This window comes from Ornithorhynchus anatinus, chromosome 11 (assembly GCF_004115215.2).
Source record: "Ornithorhynchus anatinus isolate Pmale09 chromosome 11, mOrnAna1.pri.v4, whole genome shotgun sequence".
Taxonomy (NCBI): domain Eukaryota; kingdom Metazoa; phylum Chordata; class Mammalia; order Monotremata; family Ornithorhynchidae; genus Ornithorhynchus; species Ornithorhynchus anatinus.
In genome coordinates, this window is record NC_041738.1 from 37,180,897 (window position 1) to 37,202,569 (window position 21,673).

Below are 21,673 nucleotides of genomic sequence, written 5' to 3' on the forward strand. Positions count from 1 at the left end.
AGGATTGCCGGAAGGTCAAAATGAGTTAAGTAATGCGAAAGTGCTTTAGAAGAAGAAAGCGCTCTACAGAATTACTTAATGCCTTTCCTGCAATACCACTGATGTCCCTGAGCTCTCCAATCTATATTCTGTCTCTCTGCAGACCAGTAAAGGCTGACCGTTCTCCTGATGCCTAATGCGCTCTCAAGGTTTGATTTCCTCCGATTACACTGTGTGGGGTCAATCGAGGCCAGTGGAGGAAAATGATCCGACGTTGGTGCCGAAGGCAAGAACTTCAGCATTTAAGACTCAAGACACTGAGGGTGGTTCCTGAGGAAGCTTCTGGAATCTCCTTTCTTAGCGATTTTTAAGAGTGGGCTACAAATCCGTCCGGCCTGGATGGCTGAAGGGTGGGCGGGCCAGAAGGCCGGGGGATGACCTGGAATACCGCCAGTCTACTATTAAAACCATGACTATAACAAAGGAAGTTGGAAATCTCATAACAAAAGGCCATAACAGAGGAGCAGTGTGGCCTAGTGGACAGAGCACAGGCCTGGCAGTCAGAAGATCTGGGTATTAATCCCAGCTCCACTACGAGTCTTCTATGTGACCCTGGGCAAGTCATTTCACTTCTCTATGCTTCAGTTATCTCACCTGTAAAATAGGGATTAAGACTGTGACCTCCACGTGGGACGTGGGCTGTGTCCAACCTGATCAGCTTGCATCTAGCCCAGTCTTGTATCTAAGGTACAGTAGCTGGCACAAAATATGCTCTTAACAAATATCATTTAATAATAATAATAACGTTGGTATTTGTTAAGCGCTTACGATGTGCCGAGCACTGTTCTAAGCACTGGGGTAGATACAGGGTAATCAGGTTGTCCCACGTGCGGCTCACAGTTAATCCCCATTTTACAGATGAGGTAACTGAGGCACAGAGAGGTGAAGTGACTTGCCCACAGTCACACAGCTGACAAGTGGCAGAGCCGGGAGTCGAACGCATGACCTCTGACTCCGAAGCCCGGGCTCTTTCCACTAAGCCACGCTGCTTCCCCCACTACACAAAACCCCCACTACACAAAAACGCCAGTACACAAACTGAGTTGGAAAGTTTTTCTCCTCGTGTATAAGGGTAAAAAGTAAGTGCCACTTGGAAATGGATGTGTAAACTGAGGCACGGTGGGAGATTTTGCTCACTGTTTGTTCATCTCAGGCCTTGCTCAATCCCATACCATTAGTCACGTATCTTAAAAAGACCACTAAAATGCAAATTATTTGGAACAAAGATTCTCTGGCAGAGCAAAGCGATTTCCTCGGGGCCTGTCATATGTTTATACTGACACTTTGGACCATTTTGAGTTTCTCACACATGAAATGTTCTCTAGAGTCATGCAAGGGCACACAGACTGGCTAGTCATCTGCAGCTGGTGCAGAATTCCCTTAGAGATGGAAATCCTAGGATATCTCCACCGGGGTCAACTCCTCACTGCTATGTTTCTGCTTAACAGTGCCATTCTGCCAGACATCCCTTAGGTTCACCCAAAGACAAAAGAGAATGCAAAACAAAACCAAACAAAAAATCACTGAACTCCTTAAATGCCCCACCCATGGAAGTCCTACTAAAACTTCACTGAAAGCCCACAGATTAGGCTCCTTTACGGAGCTGAATGGTGACAGATGGTTTACTATGGGAATGGTTTCAATCTCTTGCCCTTTGGTAGACCACGATCGTGCCACTGCCGTGGGGTGGGAAGCTCAAGAAAACAGAAAGCTAAAAGCAGTACCGGAGGAACTTTGAAATTTTCTTTAAAAAAAAAACACAAAAAAACCCCCCCAAAAGCCACAGAAGTTTTCAACAGCATCAATTAAATTATTTAGGTTGATTCGATTGCCACGGAAAAAACTGCCAGTTTCGTGTGAAATGAAAGCTGGCGGGAATTGACAACTCCAGAGTTGTTGAGTTTTTTTGTTGGTTTTTTTTTTTAAATGAAAAGAAATGTAAAAAGCCTGCTGGAGAGAGCAGGCTTTTTATAATTTTATTTTATTTTTAAAATCCTTCTCTCCTCAGCACTAAGTTCCTCTGAGCTTAATCTAAGAACTGCAGGCACTAGGATAACTCGCTTTCTCCGACTGCAGCTTCCTTACCTCTTTATAGTCTCCTTCTGAAATGTCAGTGGGACCATTTCTGCCATACCAGTCCACGAATCCCATCTCTTATCCACCAGTGGTCTACTGTCTCCTTTCCTTTTGAATATCTGTTCCCTCAAGCCTTTGCGCCCATCCGGGTCTTACTCGTCTGCTGAGATTAAATGGGGACCGGTTAGTACCAATCAATTCATCAATCAATGGTATTTTTTGAGCGCTTACTGGCTGCAGAGCACTGGACAAGGCGTTTGGGAGAGCACAATAAAACAAAGTCAGTAAAAGAGTTTCTTGCCCACAAGGAGCTTGCCAACTGTGAGGCCTTCTGTTTTGGGCCAACGGTTTCCCGGGCAAGGAGTTGAAATCACTGACTCAATGGAGTCAGGCACCAAAGACATTCCAAGAGCTGTACCCAAGGCATGGCATTTGAGAACATTCCAGCTTCCTTCTGGCTAGTCATTAACAGCTCCTCCAAGGCTTTTTCTTAGCATTTTCTCGCTTAAGCACTCTAGGCTTGAGTAATTTTGGTGTCCATATATGAAATTCAGGGCGAAATGCTTCAGGGAGGAGATGAGTGATAAATCGTAGCATCAGTTGGGCAAGCTCCGGCACGTATGCTTCAGGGTATTCCAGAGTTCATTCCGATGCTGTTTCTGGGGGGATCTAATCAGAAGAAACATGCCTCGGTTTTGCAGAGAACAGGATACCATCAAAACTGCCTTCTCCCTCGCCGTTCGGGATTCCGTATAACAACTCTCAAAGTGAAACTCAAGTTGAGGTTCAGAGCCACTGAGCTGGTGCCAAACTAGAGTAAATGAGGAACATTAAAGTCTAATTAGTGAGCGGTTCGGCATTATGTGCCTTGTCTGTGTGAACGGCACAGAAAAGAGACAAATTTATTCTATTTAATGACCACAAGACAAATTACTACTCCTTTTGCAGTCATATTTATCTCCCCACTCCATCTTGAATCTTTCTTAAATAGAAAGAGGGTGAAAAGGCAAGCTAGGCCACAGCGAAACACAATCCTTAGATTCAGTCACAGGAGCACCCAATAAGGGGGTGCCCTCCTCAGGGTTTCCACTCTGGGAGGGGAGGTACTTCTGCGCTCACCCGGTCTTTCTCTCACCAAGGTACTAAACTCATGACTTCAAACAGACCCCTAGGCTGACTGCTAATCCATCTTTCAAGCCTCTGAGTCTTCGGTAAGACTCTTAAAAATGGTCAACTCTACAGGACGATAAAGATAATAGTGGCATCCTATGGTCGTCAGAGAGATTTCTTTTCCCATTAGCAGTTTTGTCTAGTTGTTTACAATTGGAAAGAATCCTCCCTCCATATTTCCTTGTGCATCATTTCATCTCCGGTGGAGAGTCTTGCCTTTGTGGGTCCCATCTTTAAGCTGAGCTTGGCCAGGCTGGGCGGGGAACTGAATGAAACAGTGAAGAAATCGCTCTCTGCTTTAGTTCACAGATCCCAGCGGGACAACCGAGCTTCTTGGAACGCAGAGAGAACACTACTCATTACAATAATAACAATAATTGTGGTAACTGTTTAGTATTTACTAAGTGCCGTGCACTGTACTAAACACTGGAGTGGATCCCCTTCCTCTTCCTTTCTCCTCAGCACTGTGCTCATTTGTATATATTTTTTATTACCCTATTTATTTTGTTAATGAGGTGTCCATCCCTTGATTCTATTTATCGTGATTATGTAGTCTTGTTTTTGTCCGTCTGTCTCTCCCAATCAGACTGTGAGCCCATCATTGGGCAGGGATTGTCTCTATCTGTTGCTGAAGCGCTTAGTATAGTGCTCTGCACATAGTAAGCACTCAATAAATACTATTGAATGAATGAATATCAGATAATCAGATCCCCCATGGGGCTTAAAGTCTAAGGAGGAGGAAAAACAGGTATTGAATCACCATTTTCCAGGGAAAAGTGACTTGTCACATAGCAACGCTTTGGCAGAGCAGGGATTAGAACCTAGGCCTTCTGACTCCAAGGCCTGAGCTCATTCTACTATAATAATAATGGCATTTCTTAAGCACTTCCTAAGTCTAGGGTAGATACAAGGTCATCAGGTTGTCCCAGATGGGGCTCACAGTCTTAATCCCCATTTTACGGATGAGGTAACTGAGGCATGAAGAAGTTAAGTGGCTTCCCAAGGTCACAGAGCAGACAAGTGGCGGAGCCGGAATTAGAACCCATGTCCTCTGACTCCCAGGCTCGTGCTCTTTCTACTAAACCACGCTGCTTCTTTACCATCATCCTAAGGGATATGGCAGGGGTCAACAAATATTGACATAGTTCACCAAATATGATTCATCGGATGATCGGGGACTGTTTCTCTTTTGGTGGATGCTGATTTTACCTTTTGTTTGTTTTGTTTGAGGTTTGTAATCTCATTACCTCCCTAGGAGCAGCCCCCACCCCCCATCAACCTGTATTTTTCAGAGAATGAGAAACTCAGGGTATAGGTGGAACTGTGGCAATGAGAATATGAGTCTTGGGTTGGATAGTTTCAGGGTCCTTGGAACACCTCTGGCATAAAGCACTCAGGGCTAAGACCAAAATGTCAAGTGGAGGCAAAATCTTAGTGCCTTTGAGTAAGTGCCTGACCTGTCTGTGGACATATTAAATAAGATCAGCAGGATATGTGTCTGTTTATTGTTACATTGTACTCTTCCCAAGAGCTTGGTACAGTGCTCTGCACACAGTAAGCACTCAATAAATAAGACTGACTGACAATCACTCAGCAGCAAAGAAATTCCCATCCAATAGTAAAAAATAACAGGAACTCTCTCCCCTGTAGACTGTAAGCTCACTGTGGGCAGGGAACAAGCCCACCACCTCTGTCAGAGTTATACTGTACTCTCCCAAGCGCTTCAGTACAGTGCTCTGCACACAGTAAGTGCTCAATAAATACGACTGATTCACTCTTCCTTGCTGCACAATTGGGTCTCAGGAGCTCAACCATCTGGATAGTCTCTGCTTCACTGGCCTTTCGCCATTACGATGCCTCCTTCTAGCTCTGGGAAGGCAGTGGCATTGCCAGAATAATAATAATAATGATGGTATTTGTTAAGTGCTTACTATGTGCCAAGTACTGTTCTAAGCGCTGGGGGAGATACAAGGTAATCATCAGATCGTCCCATGTGGGGCTCACAGTCTTAATCCCCATTCTGCAGATGAGGTAACTGAGGCACAGAGAAGTGATGTGCCTTGCCCAAAGTCACGCAGCTGACAAGTGGCGGAGCCGGGATTAGAACCCACAACCTCTGACTCCCAGGTCCGTGCTCTTTCCACTAAGCCCCGCTGCTTCTCCAAGCGTACGTCAGGGACGTCCCAAGCGGGAAACTTGCACGGGGAAACTTATAAAGGGGAACTAAGGTCTTGCCTGAGCCGAGACTCAGCTGTCCAAAACACTTTTCAAAGCAGCAGCGTGAACAAAAGCAGCCGAAGGGAATCATTTACGATAATTTGAACAAAGCAATAACCTTTCCAAGATGGGTGCACAAAAGCATTATTAAATGCAGGCTCTTCCAGAACCCATAACTACATTTTTCTCCATGCTGAGAGTGTGCCCTCCCAACAGTCTCAGAGGGTACCAAGTAAGGAAAGGGAATTCTTTTTTCCCCCTAGCAGTGGTCCAACTTTCCCTCCAGACTGTAAGCTCCCCGTGGACAGGGATTGCGTCTACTAATTCTATTGCACCGTTCTCTCCCAAGCGCTTCGGGCAGTGTTCTGCCCACTGAGAACGCTCAATAAACACCCGTGTTTGATGGGGGCTTCAATTCTCCTAACACCAAACAGCAGCTGCAGCAAAGAGGGGATGAGTTGACTCCAGTGGGAGGCTCCCAAATTTTTGCTGATGAACTTGGAAGGAAATTCTAGGTCATCTTCCACTGAGGCCTCGATACGACCTTTCTAAAGTCCCAGCAAGCTAGCGGAAAGCTAGCCCACTATTGGGAAGAAATCCACGCATCCACTTGGAGCTGTTTTGGGCCTAAGGCACGCAGAGAGCCACACTCCTCAGTAAGCGACTTCGCCTTTATCTGATCGTAAAAACAGAGCTGGCCAATCTAATGGCAGAGCGATTTTTCAGTTTTCTGAGCCTTGCTGAGACTGGGATACCCAAGTCCCCTTGACTGTCCGCTTCTGCAATATCGCTTGCTCGCTGAGCAGCCAGGGCAGCTGTTTTCCGGGCTTCTGCAGGGCCACAGCTCTGCCAACAGCCACATGACACTTCACCAGGTGCAGGCTTTCACCTCCCCCTCCCTTTGAGGGCCACATCCTCCCCGCCCATTCAGGCAGGAGCCAGGATCAACCGGCAGTCACTCCCACCCTTTTCCCCTCACGCCCCAAACCAGCTCCCAGTGAGAACCCAGGGCTTGAGAGTCATTAATTGCATTTATTCAGTGCTTACTGCGTGCGGAGCACTCTAATAAGTGCTTGGGAGAGTATAATGTAACAGTTGGAAGACCCATTCCCTGCCCACAGGGAGCTTACAATTTAGAAACTCCAGTCAGTCAGTCAAATTGTACTTATGGAGCACCGACTGCACGCCGGGCACCGTACTAAGCATTTGGGGGAGTAAAATATAACAGAAACTTCCTGCCCACAGTGAGCTTACAGACTAGAGAGCAGTCCGGGGCGGGGGCAGAGGGGGGAACACGATCTATTCAGGGAAAAAAAAAAAAGAGGCCACACACTCCCAACAGCTTAGGTCTTTGACAGAAATAGATATCCCTCAGGGCTCGGTGCAGAAAGCAACAGTATTTTCTTTTCTGTTTACCGTAGGAAGTGGTTTTCATAGACGCTCACCACAAATGACCAATCTCGGCAGCCACCGTAGAGTTGCGCTTTACTCAGTGGAAGATTTCTCCCCTGGCCGCATCACAGATCACTGAAAAGAACTTCCGCCCCCTCACCCTGAGCAAGGGGATGAGACTGTGTGTGCGGGTCTGAGGCTCGTAACTGCCCACTTCCAAACCACTACAAAGAGAGGAAGTCCCTACGGGCAACAGGCAGTCTGGCCCAGAGGCAGAAGTGCACACTCAATGATGATTCTGAACCCTTTGAACCGTCAATCGTATTTACCGAGTGCTCACTATGTGCACAGCGCTGTACTAAGTGCTTGGGAGAGTACAAAATAGCAATACAATATAACCAGAAGCCTGGTGGCCTTTGCTAAAGAGAGTACAACGTAACAATAAAACAGACACATTCCTTGCCCACAGTTGGCTTGCTACAGTTTAGCCCTGTTAACAGTAATAATAATAATAATGTTGGCATTTGTTAAGCTCTTACTATGCGTAGAGCACTGTTCTAAGTGCTGGGGAGATACAGGGTAATCAGGCTGCCCCACATGAGGCTCACAGTCTTCATCCCCATTTTACAGATGAGGGAACTGAGGCACAGAGAAGTTAAGTGACTTGCCCACAGTCCCACAGCTGGCAAGTGGCGGAGCCAAGATACGAACCCATGACCTCTGACTCCCAAGCCCGGGCTCCTTCCACTGAGCCATACTGCTTCTGTGTTGCCTCAGGCAGCATGGCGCAGTGGAGAGATCACGGACCTCGAGTCAGAAGGTCGTGGGTTCTAATTCCGGCTCTGCCGTTTGTCTGCTGTGTGGCCTTGGGCAAGTCATTTCACTTTTCTATGCCTCAGTTACCTCAGCTGTAAAATGGGGGATTAAGATGGTGAGCCTCAAGTGGGGCAGGGACTGTGTTCAACCCAATTTGCTTGTATCCATCCCAGCACTTAGTACAGTGCCAGGAACATATTATTATTATTATATTTGCTATGATTATCACCAAATGAAGGGCAGAGGCCAAAGGCAGCATCCTTCAGCTTCTCCTTTCCCTGAACCCACCGGCAGGGTTGGGCAAACACAAATGGCTTGTGCAGCAGAGCCTCCCCTGACAGCATCATCCTCTTCATCTTCAACATCGACGGTACTTACTGAGCGTTTTATTGTGGGCAGAGCACTGTACTAAGCGTGTGGGTAAGTACAGTTCAACAGAGTGAGTAAGAAAATGCGTGGAAGCAAGGAAGAGGAAGGGTGGTAACCTGACTAGCCTGGTTCCAAGTTTGGCTTCCTCTGAAGGGGTGGGTGGAGGGAACCTCGGAGAAAGCAAAACCCTTCTCTGGATGAAAGAGCTGCTTTAGCTCTGGCCAGAAAATCAGAGATGAAGGTAGCTGGTCCTGCTTTACGTTGGAGCAAAGAAGAAGAAAAAGAAGACAGTGAAGAAGTGGACTCTTTAATTCTCCCTTCCAAACTAGCCATTTGCCCTGGGGAAAAAACAAACCCAAAACCAAAGAACACATGCAAGAATTTCCACTCTTCCTTCCCTACGACAGGCAAGGGGCAGCTCAGGAGATGGGAAGTGGGCAGTGGAAGCTGTTCTTCAGAGTCACAGCGCTCGCTAGCCTGCACAGGGAAGGTTCTCTCATCTCCCTGCCCCGACTTCTTCCACCTGTTGCCACTTCAGCACTTCCATAACACCTAAACACTTGGATACCCACTCCCCCGCAGCCCCTCGCGAAGAAGCGGCTTCACTGTAGGGAGGCAGCATGACCTAGTGGGAAAAGACCGGGAGTCCTGGCCTTTCCACGTCTGCTGTCCGACCTTGGGAAAGCCACTTAACTTCTCCGTGCCTCAGTTACCTCATCTGTAAAATGGGGATTAAATCCTACTCCTTCTTACTTAGACCAGGAGCCCCACGTAAGACAGAGATTATATCAAACTTGTATCTTCCCCAGAATTTAACAGGGTGCTTGGCACATAAGTGCTTAAAAATTACCATAATTACGCCTGCCTCTCTCCTCACGAGATTACATACTCTTTGAGTGTAGGGACTGTGTCTTCTACTTATATGGGAAGTTCCCGGGGCCTAGTACAGTTCTCCGCACAAAGCAGGAGCTCAAGATATATGGCTGATCAACCCCGATGGCACCCAGGCCCATCTGTAAGGGCCTATGCCTGATCCCCACCATTTTGTGGCCCTGGAGGAAAAATGCTAGGCACCCTGTGAGTGCTTGCTGACTGAAAAGAAAAATGAAAGCCAGACCCTTGGGTAAAATACAGGGAAACTGGGGTCATCATCTGGCCATCCACTAAAAAATGAAATATTGTTCAGTATTCTGTTCTCCCAAGTGCTTAGTTCAGTGCTCTGCACATAGTAACCGCTCAATAAGTACCAGTGATTGACGGAAATATGCCCAGAATGGAAACGTTTCCCACCCTTGATTGGTTAGGGGCTCACTGGCTCTAGGTGCTGCCATCTTGGATTCACAAATTAAATTTTGGAGACATTGTTGGGTGGGTCCAACCTACCCAATGGCCCAGGTGGATCATTTAGGTTCGTGGTGCACTTGGCAACTCCTGGGCAAATCCCAGTCAACTGCCTCCGACGGCAAAACATTCCAGGTCCACGGGCAACCTCTCACCAGGACAAAGCGGTGGGATAGCCCCCTCTAGTCTGTTCACGAAACATGACTCTGTTTTATTGTACTCTCCCAAGCCCCTAGTGCAACGCTCTGCATACAGTAAGCACTTAATAAATACAACTGATTGATTGCTTGGAATAGTCCCATCTAGAGAGAACTGGGGCTAACAGTTCCCAATTACCACAGATAATGGCTCTTTGCCTAGTTAGAGGGGCACATGGCTAGCCCCTATTCTTCTTCTCTTTGCCCCCGAATCCAAAAAGAGGAATAGCTTCCCTGAAGACCTGGAACATTGGGTTAAATAGGGCAGGAGTCCCAGAGACATTCCTGGGAGAAGTGGAATGAGGCTTTTCCGTTACTGGACACCTCCCAGTTGGACTGCCTATTGTAAAAAAGAAAAAATGGAACTAAGAGCCGTGCCTGAGTCCAGCCTGGAAGCCGAAAACAGACCTTTAGCTGGACACTTTTAAGGGCCATTGGATCTGGAAACCCAATACTCACCTGTCTGGACAGCCGCTTGTCAGATTCTGGTGGAAAGAACTACTCGGGTGCACCGATCAGTCACAGGCGAACCTCTGGGATGCGAAATGTACGAAACCTTTCTGAGTTCTCCTTCCTGAGAGCTGCTTCTCCCACTTTAGACTGTAAGCTCTTTGAAGGCAGGGAACTTGTCTACCAACTCTGCTCCACTGTAATAATGATGATGGTATTTGTAACTATGTGCCAAGCACTTTCTTTCAATAGTATTTATTGAGGGCTACGTGCAGAGCACTGTACTAAGCGCTTGGAATGTACAAATCGGTAACAGATAGAGACGGTCCCTGCCCTTTGACGGGCTTACGGTCTAATCGGGGGAGACGGACAGACAAGAACAATAGCAGTAAATAGAATCAAGCACTGTTCTAAGCACTGGGGTAGATACAGTTCCTGACCCATATTGGGCTCACAGACCTAATCCCCATTTTACAGATGAAGGAACTGAGGCACAGAGAAGTTAAGTGACTTGCCCAAGGTCACAAAGCAGACAACTGGTGGAACCGGGATTAGAAACCACATCCTCTGACTCCCAAGCCTGTGTTCTTATCACTAGGCCGCACTACTTTTCTGCGCTCTACACACTATAAACCCTCAATAAATACCACTGATAGCCTAAAGAAATTGGCCACTCTCTTCTTTATGTACACATATTTTTTTTTATCTGTCATTTTATTTTTTTAATGGGGAAACGCATGGTTGGAGGTAACGCGAATGGAGTGGAAAATCAAAATGTAGATGTCAGAACTAGATGAACAAAAAACTTTTATGGGTAAGGTTTTGGGGCAGATTTTTCAAATCCTGTTGTCCACCTCTCAGGAATGTGTTGGCCTGGGAATCCTTCAACCTTGATATATGGGTCCATCACCCTAACACACCTCCATTCCATGTGGCCTAGTGGATAGAGCAGAGCCTGGAAGTCAGAAGACCTGGGTTCTAATCCTTGCTCCACCACTTGTCTGTTTTGTGACCTGGGGCGGCAAGTCACTTCACTTCTCTGGGCTTCAGTTACCTCATCTGTAAAATGGGGATTAAAATTGCGAGCCCAATGTGGGACAGGGACTGTATCTACCCCAGTGCTTAGAACAGAGCGCTTAAAAGAGAAGCAGCGTGGCTTAGTGGAAAGAGCGCAGACTTGGGAGTCAGAGGAAATGGGTTCTAACCCTGGCACCACCACTTGTCTGCTGTGTGACCTTGGGTGAGTCCCTTCACGTATCTTGGCCTCAGTTCCCTCATCTGTAAAATGGGGATTTAAGACTGTAAGCCCCACGTGGGACAACCTGCTTATCCTGTATCTACCCCAGACCTCAGGCCGGTGCTTGGCACATAGTAAGTACTTAACAAATACCATTAAAAAAATTTGAAGAACCCTAAGCACTGGGCAATGGGAATGCAATGTGTAGTTTCAGCACTTGGGTTCAGAAAAAGAGACTGGAAAGAGTCAGAAAGAGTTGTTGCCTTCTTCCTTTTTTCCATCAAGAATAACAAAAGCAAATGGAAAAGCTATCCGTGTACACAGAGGAGACTTGGGACAGAAGTGCTGGCGTTGGTCAGTGAGTTGGTCAGTGAGCAAAAATTTCAAATAGGAAAATACCATTTCGTCTCTACCAACTTCACTGCTGAAAGGATGAGACCATGGCTCTAAAATGTTTCTGGAGACTAATATAAATACCTCTTGAAAACCGCTGGCATTTTTCAGTTGACTTTGTTTCCTAAAAACCTGTGTGAGCTGTAGCTCTAGTGAACGCTACTGCTTTATCGGGGAGAAGCGCTCATTACATACCATCTGATTGATGGACTGATCCATCGATCGACTAAAGAAGATACTACCTTGGGGCGAAGGGCTTTAAAACGCTTGGCGGGAGAAGGGAAACCCACCAAATGGGCTAGTTCTTCCACTTCAAATGCTTGCTGGCTCCGACAGGAGCATTTTGAAGAGCTCTAGGGTTTGCTATAGCACAGTGAAGTGGTTGGCAGGCACAGAGGCAGGAAAGCAAACTTCCCGGGCATCAGTTTCCATTAACGTAACACGTTTGGGAGATGAGAAGAGACAGCTTGCTGACTCTGCTCTTGCCCATCCCGCTGAAGCTAGCTCTACTTACAAAGGCCCCCTCTTTTGAGTCCTGTAAAATTTAAAAGGGGGGAAAAAAAGTGATAATCCAGACGTGAGGAAGCAAGCTGATTGGCTTCCTTTTTATAGCACCCGCTCTAAAGGTCTCCTCTTCAACTTGACGGACATAGAACCATTAAATCGATCCAAGGACCAGGAACAAGCAAAATCCGACCAAAGACAGATATATTTGAAGGCTGCCCCTGATGCTTCCCGCTCCGCTGGGAGCCTAAGCAAATTCCCGATGGCAGCGGACATGCACTTGATCACAACTGAATGCAAGTTCTAGAAAGAGCTTCGGATAAGCGGGTGACAACCGATCGGACGGGGGCTTACGAAGACTCCGAGCGGAGCTTGGTTGAAAGACCACGGGCCCGGGAATCAGACGACCTGAGTTCTAATTCCAACTCCACCACTGCCTGCTGGGTGGCCTTGGGAGAGTCGCTTTAACTTCTCTGTGCCTCAATTTTCTCATCTGTAAAATGGGGATTCAATACGCATTCTCCTTCCTTCTTAAACCGAGCCCTACGTGGGCCAGGTACTGTATACGGCTTCGTCATCTTATATCGACCCTGATGCTTAATATAGTGGATAACACACAGTAAGCGTCTCACCGATACCAATATTATTATGATGATCACGTTCAAATGTTTACTTTTTTTAAGTGAGAAAAAATACAATGAAAATTCCCAAATCGCAGCCCTTTCCCTCCTACCTCCTCCACTCAGGAACTGTACAATACAGATGAGAGAAAGAGTCAGCTGATTGTTTTACAAAAGAGTTGAAATGTTGGTGGGATGTAACCACTTGTGAGGAGCTCCCAAAGCAGAGAACCTTGAATGAGCAGTTTCCAGCCCGTAGTGGAAGAGCTCTAATTTACATTCTGAATCCTGTTGTTGCCTGTGCAGGTATCAACTAATCCCACCCTCACCATCCTGTGTGACCTCAAGGAAATCACTTTCCTCCATTTCCCTACTAAGCAGGGAAGCAGAGTGGCTCAATGGAAAGGGCGAGGGCCTCAGAGATCGAGGACCTGGGTTCTAATTCCAACTCCACCGCTTGCCTGCTGTGTGACCTTGAGCAAGTCACTTAACTTCTGTTTCCTCAACTGTAAAATGGGAATTCAATACCTGTTCTGCCTCCTATTTAGACCGGGAGCCCTGTGTGGGACGGGGATTGTGTCCGACCTAATTAATTTGCATCTACCCTAGCGCTTAGAACGGTGCTTGACACATAGTAAACGCTTACCAAATACCATTATCATCGTTATTATCATCAAGTAACTGAAGCCCAGAGAGCGTTACAGGCACCATCAGAAGGACGTGATACTTCTGGAAAACGAGAAAGGGGCTCTGGAAATGCCACGGGCTAAATTTGCCTCCTGACACAAATGTCCTGGATTCCCTCTTCCTGCACGCCGCAGAAATGGAAGCACAACAAAGTCAGAAAATCAGAAGGAAATGGGGAGTGGGTGTAAGGAGAGGGTGAGGATGAAGCTGTGACAGGTAGAATGTTGTTCCCACCCAGTGAGCGGGTTTTTTCAAGAGAAGAACGCCCAGTCCTGTCAGCGTAGCCATCCAAACAAAGAGATGTCAGGCTGAGCACCACACTGTGATATCTCCCCAGTGAGAAGGCGGCAGCAGGAAGCAGGAAGCGTGGCCGGTCTACGGAGGCTTGGGTGGAAAATCGATCGGTCGCATTTATTGAGCGCTTACTGTGTGCAGAGCACTATACTAAACGCTTGGGAGAGCACAATATAGCACGTTCCCTGCTCACAACGAGCTTACAGTCTAGAGGGAAAAAATAAACGTCAGGAAGTTCAATATGGAATACAATAGAATAGAGGGTTGGGGGCTGGGGGGAGGGTGTAAGGAATGGAAGATTTCAACTGTCCAGAGGAACGAAATGGTTACCTAAGTGTCACTCAAGCAAACAATAAGAAGACTCAGTCCCAAGCCTATCTTTTTGGCTCTCCACTCAAGCAGACAATAAGAAGACTCAGTCCCAAGCCTATCTTTCTGGCTCTCCATTTGCATTTAAGCTCTGAAAAAACAGGGATAAGACCAGCACAATCTCCTAATCAGTGACAGATTTGCAAAGGTGCTTCCCCTTGGCCAGAGACTACGTGCCCCAGCGGCAGTGGGCGTAGGCATCCTCTCCATCTGAGTGCGGGGCACAGCCCAGGGAGCTCCATCAGCGAGACTTGAGCCAGCGCTGCTAGGAGATGCAGCCGCCTGGCCTGGCGGTGCCGATCGGAGCGGCGGTTGCATCATTTCCTGTCTGGTCTTCTCCCAGCTGGCCCGTGGGTCAATCCTCCGTTCTTCTCGGCATTCTGACTCTAAGTAAGAATGAAGCCTTACCACCAAAACCGCGGTCTCATCTTGTCTGTCCCTTAAGTCGGGTTTAACAGCTCCCCAAATCTCATCGCCGTCCACACGGCAGTTGAGCGAAGCACACCCTACCCTTCTACTTTCCGTGTCAAGATCGCCACGCACGGTGCCTGAAAGGTTTTGACTCGAGCTGAATGTTGGAATTAGTTTTTGCAAATATGAACCAAAAATGGTCACCGAGATGGCAGGCCTCACACCTCTTTTGGGGTAATGGCAGAACACGAAATATAAGACACCTAAGTTTTAACACAGATGGGCTTCCCTTCCCATTTTCAGGAGAAAGTAAATGTCACAGAGTGCTTCTGGGGAGATAATCCATACCCCCCTCCTCAACCCCAGTCAAAAACTCACAGGCCATTTTCTGGCTTTTGGTTTCCTATCCGGCTGAGCTTTTTAAAGGAGTTACTTCACAAGCGAGAGACGTAGTTCAATCTGAGCAGGGAACATGTCTAGCAACTGTCATATTGTTATGTCGTGCTCTCCCGAGCACTTAGCACACGGCTCTGTACACGGCAAGCGCTCGATAAATACGACTGATTGATGGGACTGAAGTAGAGTAACAAGTTTTTCTATTGGGTCACTTCAAGGACCAGAGCCTTCCTTAACTCATTAGCCAAGACAGTCACCTTGACCCGCAGGGTTCGATTTATCAGCAGGAAAACCTCGGTTGGTAATGGCTGGGTGTTTCCTGCCCATCTCAGAAGTCGGAGTGGAGAGGTGTTACATTGTGAGCCTGCTTCCTGACTTTGTGCGAGAGGAAAAAAAAAGAAACAAAAATGATTCTGGTCACTGCTTCTTTTTCGGGCCAGTGGTCTTTGACCCAAAGGGCAGGGTGTTGAGCGGGCACAGAGCTGTACAGACGGCAGTGCTTTCGAACGCCTTTTTGCTCTCCAGCTAATTACGGCATAATGGGGCTGCATGGAGCAAATTGGGTTTTACTGACAGGGCACTGGCTTTCCAATGGGTTTTGTTTTTTAATGACTGCTGATGACTGTAAATTAGGCAGGTTCAGCGGTATTTTTCTCCACCAGCTTCTGGCAGCTCCCAATCCGCCTAGGCTGCTGTTTCGCTGGGCTCGGGCTTGCCGTTCACAGCCCAGGGCAGAATTCGTAGCTATTAATATCCCGGTGGAAATTTAAGCACCTGATCTCGTAAACGATTTGAGATGCTTTCTTCTGGAGAACTTGGTCCAAGCCCTGATTTGATGAGCAAGACAAGTGAAAGATTGAGCAATCTCCACGTCGTTAACTGGGAGGCTGATGATGCTTCAGAAACCAGCGACACGCTGGATTACCGGAGTCAAGGGCGGAGAGGAAATCCAGTTCAAATTCTTTGGGAAAAAGCTAAGTTTTGAGCCAAACCTCACTCTATTGAACCACCCACACTTCCCGGGTCCTTGGCCCTGAGGCAGCACAAAACTGTTGTAGGGGCTTCTCAGACTCGCACGTCCAAACTCCGGCAGTTACACCAGGGAACAAATCTCAAAGCCTCCCGGCCCGAGCTACTGTTGCTGGCATTCTCTCTGTGCCTCCAAAAAGCAAGAGCAGCCAACCACATTTTTAGAGGATGTGGGAGTTTGGGGTGCTTAGTTGGCCATTTTCTGGTCCTCGCTTCTTCCCTCGCTTCCTGCTCATATCAAGCTTGGGGAGTAAAGGCATTCCAAGCTGCAGACCTGGTGGATTCTGGAATTCCTGGTTGGTGAGATTCTCCAATCAGGAAGCAAATTCTCAGGATCGCCATGCATCCGGCTGCTAACAATACATTAGGTCTGAGCTCAAGGGGTATAATTAATAGCTATAATAAAATCATTTTTAAAAACTGATTTGAGGGTTTAGTCCTTAATTCGACGACAAACTGGTATATCTTAAAAAAGCCCCTTGAACTATGAATAATGTGAAATACTCCCAACCCACAGGGAAACGGCATGACCGAGTGGAAAGACCACGGGCCTGGGAGTCAGAGGACCTGAGTGCTAATCCCGACTCTGCCAACTGCCTGATGTGTAACCTTGGGTAGGTCAGTTCTCTTCTCTGTGGCTTAGTTCCCTCAACCGTACAATGGGGATCCAATACCTGTTCTCCTTCCTAGAAATCAATCTATATTTACTGAGTGCTTACTCTGTGTAGGCCATTATAATAATAATAATAATGATGATGATGATGGCATTTGTTAAGTGCTTACTATGTGCAGAGCACTGTTCTAAGTGCTGGGGGAGATACAGGGTAATCAGGTTGTCCCACATGAGGTTCACAGTTAATCCCTATTTTACAGATGAGGTAACTGAGGCACAGAGAAGTCAAGTGACTTGCCCACAGTCACACAGCTGACAAGAGCCAGAGCCAGGATTCGAACTCATGACCTCGGACTCCCAAGCCCGGGCTCTTTCCACTGAGCCATGCTGCTTCTCTTACTTCTCATTATACTAAACACTTGGGAGAATACAATGCAACAGAACTAGCATACACGTTCCCCACCCAAAACCAACTTACTGTGGGCCCCACGTGGTACAGGGACTGTGTCCAACCTGATTAACTTGCATCTATCCCAGCGTTTAGAACAGTGCTTAGCAAATGCCATTAAAAAAAAATTTAACAATTACATCCGCCTAATTTCCACGGAGAAGAACTAACTGAGCTGTATACTACAAGATGTGCTGAAAAGATCTGTTCTTTACTTGCCAGTGTCTGAAAAACTTGTTCCTTCTCTTCAATCCCAACACTTTACGGGGCAGGAAATCTGGATTTCATTCTAGCTCTGCCCTTGCTCAGGCGCGGGACCTTAGGCAAGATGCTCCTCCATCTGTCAAATGAGGTTGTTGCGGGTCTTCTTCCACACTTCATAAGACTGTGAAGCTTAGTAGAAGGTGTCTGATAAAGCTTCGAAAATGCACCCTAAGCTCCTCAACTGATACTGGATGTGTAGAGATAACCGTCAACCGTAGGTGCAAAAATATCTAAATGAAACTAGACACGCACTTTAGTAGATTTTATATTCACCCCAGTGTCTGCTGCGGCTCTCTTGATACGAGGGGGAATGCCCTAACTTCTTCTATTGATTCCACTCTGAAACAACTATACTGTGCTACTTAACCCCCCACCGAAAAAAAAAAATTCAAATTCCATTCTAAGAAACTATTCATGTTTTAGCTGGTGATTGAGTTTTTTTAAATGCTGGCAGTACTAGAAATTCTTCCTCTTTCTTTATATGAGAGGGTTCTCTCCATTCTTCTTTGTTTAAAAGCTGATCTTTTGTTTAAAATTCCACTTCAGAGCAGCCTTGAGGAGCTCTGGGAATGGCGTGGCTGGGAGTCCTTCAGACTGATGTGTTGATTCCGCTAATTCTGTTGTATTGTACTCTCCTAAGTGCTTAGTACAGTAGTCTGCACAAAGTACTCAGTAAATACTACTGATTGATTGATGGACTCAATGTGCTCCAGCAGAAAGAAGCAGCCTGGCCTAGTGGATGGAACACGGGCCTCGGAGTCAGAAGGACCGGGTTTTAATCTGTTTTCCGCCATTTGTCTGCTGTGTGACCTTAAGTAAGTCGCTTAACTTCTCTGTGCCTCAGTTACCTCATCTGGAAAATGGGGATTAAGACTGTGAGCCCCACGTAGGACAGGCACTGTGTCCAACCTGATTAGCGTGTATCTACCCCAGCACTTAAAACAGTGCCTGGCACATAGTAAGTACTTATATACCTTTTTTTTTTAAAAAAAAAAAAAGGAGAAAAAATTGTTTCACATCATGGAGAGGAGGAACAAAGCCTAATAGAATTGTTCCATGATGAAAGAGATTTGAAAGTGAATGAATGTGGATGGCATACCAGCTGGGACAATTTCCACAGTCCTTATGGGAGCACTAAGTACAAGGGAAGCCGGGGACGTTCTAACTTCCTCGGCAGGCCCAACCAATAAAAACAGCCAAATATAAGCCTAGCGGGAGCAGATGAGAGAGCCCAAATCCTCCGAAGACAATCCAGTCTGAATGGAAACCAGTTTCCTGATGTTGAACAACTCTAATCAATTTCCTTTCCCATCCGATTAATTCTGTTAATCGACATAAAACCTCGGAGGGGGCAGGGAAAACCGAATTCTCCCCCGATTAGACTGTTCTCCCCCGATTAGACTGTAAGCCCGTCAAACGGCAGGGACTGTCTCTATCTGTTGCCGACTTGTTCATCCCAAGCGCTTAGTACAGTCCTCTGCACATAGTAAGCGCTCAATAAATACTATTGAATGAATATCAACACGATGATCTGCCGGGCCGGAGTAACTCAGACTGAGGGTGAATGTGTGATATTCTGATGAGGATCTGTGTTTTATGAAGATGAAGCAAAAATCTTTGGCATGAAACTCCACCCCTCCTCCCCACCGCCTACCACCGAAAGAAGTAGACTGAACAATTTCATAGCTCTCATTTAATGCGATTGTATTACCACAATGGGCTATAACAAGCTGTAGTTACTTGAAACCCAGTGGACCAATTGCTTCGCGGCTGCATGGAAGTAACTAACTGCACAGGAAACACCCGAATCGTGAAGCCAGTGAAAAGCTTGCCCTGGCAACAGACAGGGCTTCTGGGGCCTATAAAATGCTTGATCATTGCTGTACACGGACATTAAAAGGAATTAGGAGTCAAACCTATTTAATTGCTTTGGAAAACAAAACCCTGAATAGTATGCCCATCAGAAAAATATCTGTAAAGGAATGGTTCAATTCAAGATCAAGGAACTGTGTAATGGGCTTTGCTCAGATATTCTGAGGAGGCAGAAGGGCATGTGTGCATGGAAAGAGATGGAGCGAGAAAGAGAGACACAAAACTAAGGGACGTCAGAGGAGGAAATCTCAAAATAACCTTCTGTTCTTCAGTGAAAAAATGATCCCAGACAGAGCCCAGAGCAACACAGTAGGGTCGAATGAAGCCTCACAATACAATGTCATTACAGAACAGCGCCGGTAGAGCAGTGGAAGTGACTTTCTCACTGGTAACTGGAAATTGGAAATATGTGGAAAGTAGTGATGGGGAAACATAAAAAAAATCATAAAGAAAAATCTGGGAAAGGTCAATCCTTGTAAGTCCCATGTCATTTGGTCCCAAGTGGAACCCCGGTTGCCATCTTTCTTAGCCAGAAAATCATCCACAGCTCTGAGATTGTGGAGTCAAGAGGGAATTCTCAGCTATCTTTGACAGAGCTACATGTCAAAGGACAGGGTTTAAAATTTGCAGTAACCCCACCCAGGGACAAATCACGGTGGTATCAACATTCATAGACAGTCCAGAGAGCAACAAACAGTAAGCAATGGTTTAAGAGGGCTCGCTATTTTGAGAACTTCAACCCAACTCTGATGGGTGGGGTATCTGTCAAGCGCTTATTGTGCGCCAGGCACTGTATTAAGCGCTGGGATAGATACAAGCTAATCAGGCTGGATACAGTCCCTGTTCAACATGGGCTCACGCTCTTAACCCCCCATTTGACAGATGAGGTAACTGGGCACAGAAAAGTGAAGTCACTTGCCCAAGGTCACACAGCAGACGAGTGGAAAGCCGGGATTAGAACCCAGGTCCTTCTGACTCCCAGGCCCATGCTCTATCCAATAGGGCCATGGAGTGTTTTCTGGATCACATGAATAATTAAGAGAGATGGAAAGATGGATAGGAAGGACTCTGACATCTTCAGGCACAGGTATGAAACACCATAAGGGTCTTGAGGCTCTCAGGATTTCCGCCTGAAGGGAATGAAGCCACTGTTTTCACTTCCAGCAGCTTTGGGGACTGGATTAATAATAATAATAATGTTGGTATTTGTTAAGCGCTTACTATGTGCCGAGCACTGTTCTAAGCGCTGGGGTAGACACAGGGGAATCAGGTTGTCCCACGTGGGGCTCACAGTCTTCATCCCCATTTTACAGATGAGGTAACTGAGGCACCGAGAAGTGAAGTGACTTGCCCACAGTCACACAGCTGGCAAGTGGCCGAGCTGGGATTCGAACCCATGACCTCTGACTCCAAAGCCCGGGCTCTTCCCACTGAGCCACGCTGCTTCTCCAACGTGGTGGTTGATTACACCAACCTTGCTTCCCCAGGGACTCTGATAAGCCCTGTGCAAGGCTGAAAAGAGTGAAACATTTCCGAACAGGGCTAAAGAGACCCCAAATCACCCACTTTAAAGGCAGTCTATCACTCCTAGCCCCCTTACTGCCTGTTCCCATCGGCCACCTTTCCTCTCCAAACTAAGAAGGCAAAATTGGCATCTATGTCTGCAAAACCCTGGATTTATAGCCCAGAAAGAATCTTCTTTCTGACACAGAGTACTTAAAGGCTAACATGAACTGTTATTCTAAGGGTGATTATAAAGTTCAGGGGATGGGAAAGAAGATAAGGAGCAATTGGCCTTTAAGTCATCACCTTAATCAAGTGAGTGACAAAAAAAATCACTCCCCTAAGAAGTTACTAGCAGGTGAAGGGTAAATGGAGAACTCGGGGGTTTAAAATATCAATCTGCCACGATATTCTGGAGTAAAATGTCCTTTTGACGACATTCCAAATGACGGTGGTGAAATGCAGGAGAAAAGACAAGGGAGATGGGGATGGCGGCAATATCATGTCTTCAGAAACAGTTGTGGAAGTCGGCCTGTTCTCCGAGGCCACTTCTTATTGATCTCCCTCCTCCGCTTCTGGAGTGGAAGAATTCAATTCCTCTGGCCACTATCAGAAGTGGAAAAAAATAATTTTCACCCGAGGATTACCTGAAAAATGAAATCTACACTCAATCGGCACCAATTATTACGCACCAAGTGCCTTACAAAGCACTAGGGTAGATAAAGGATAAAGAAGCACAATTCCTGTCCCTCATGGGGCTCACACTCTAATTAGGAGAGAGAAGAAGCATTTAATCCTCATTTTATAGTTGAGGAAATGGAGAAGTTGTGACTTGAGACCAAGGTCACACAAGGCAAGTGGTAGAGCTGGGATTAGAACTATGGACCTCTAATAGCCACCATTGCTCTTTCCACTCAGCCGTATTACTTCTTTGTCTGTTTCACCTATTTTTAATTGCTTCAAAAA

The 21,673-nt window shown here is 46.6% G+C and overlaps 1 protein-coding gene across 1 annotated transcript in view; it reads right to left on the reverse strand.

The window, feature by feature from the left end:
- The window catches only part of CFDP1 (craniofacial development protein 1), a 111,295-nt gene that overhangs the window by 21,787 nt on the left and 67,835 nt on the right, over window positions 1-21,673 (reverse strand). The window lies entirely within an intron of this gene.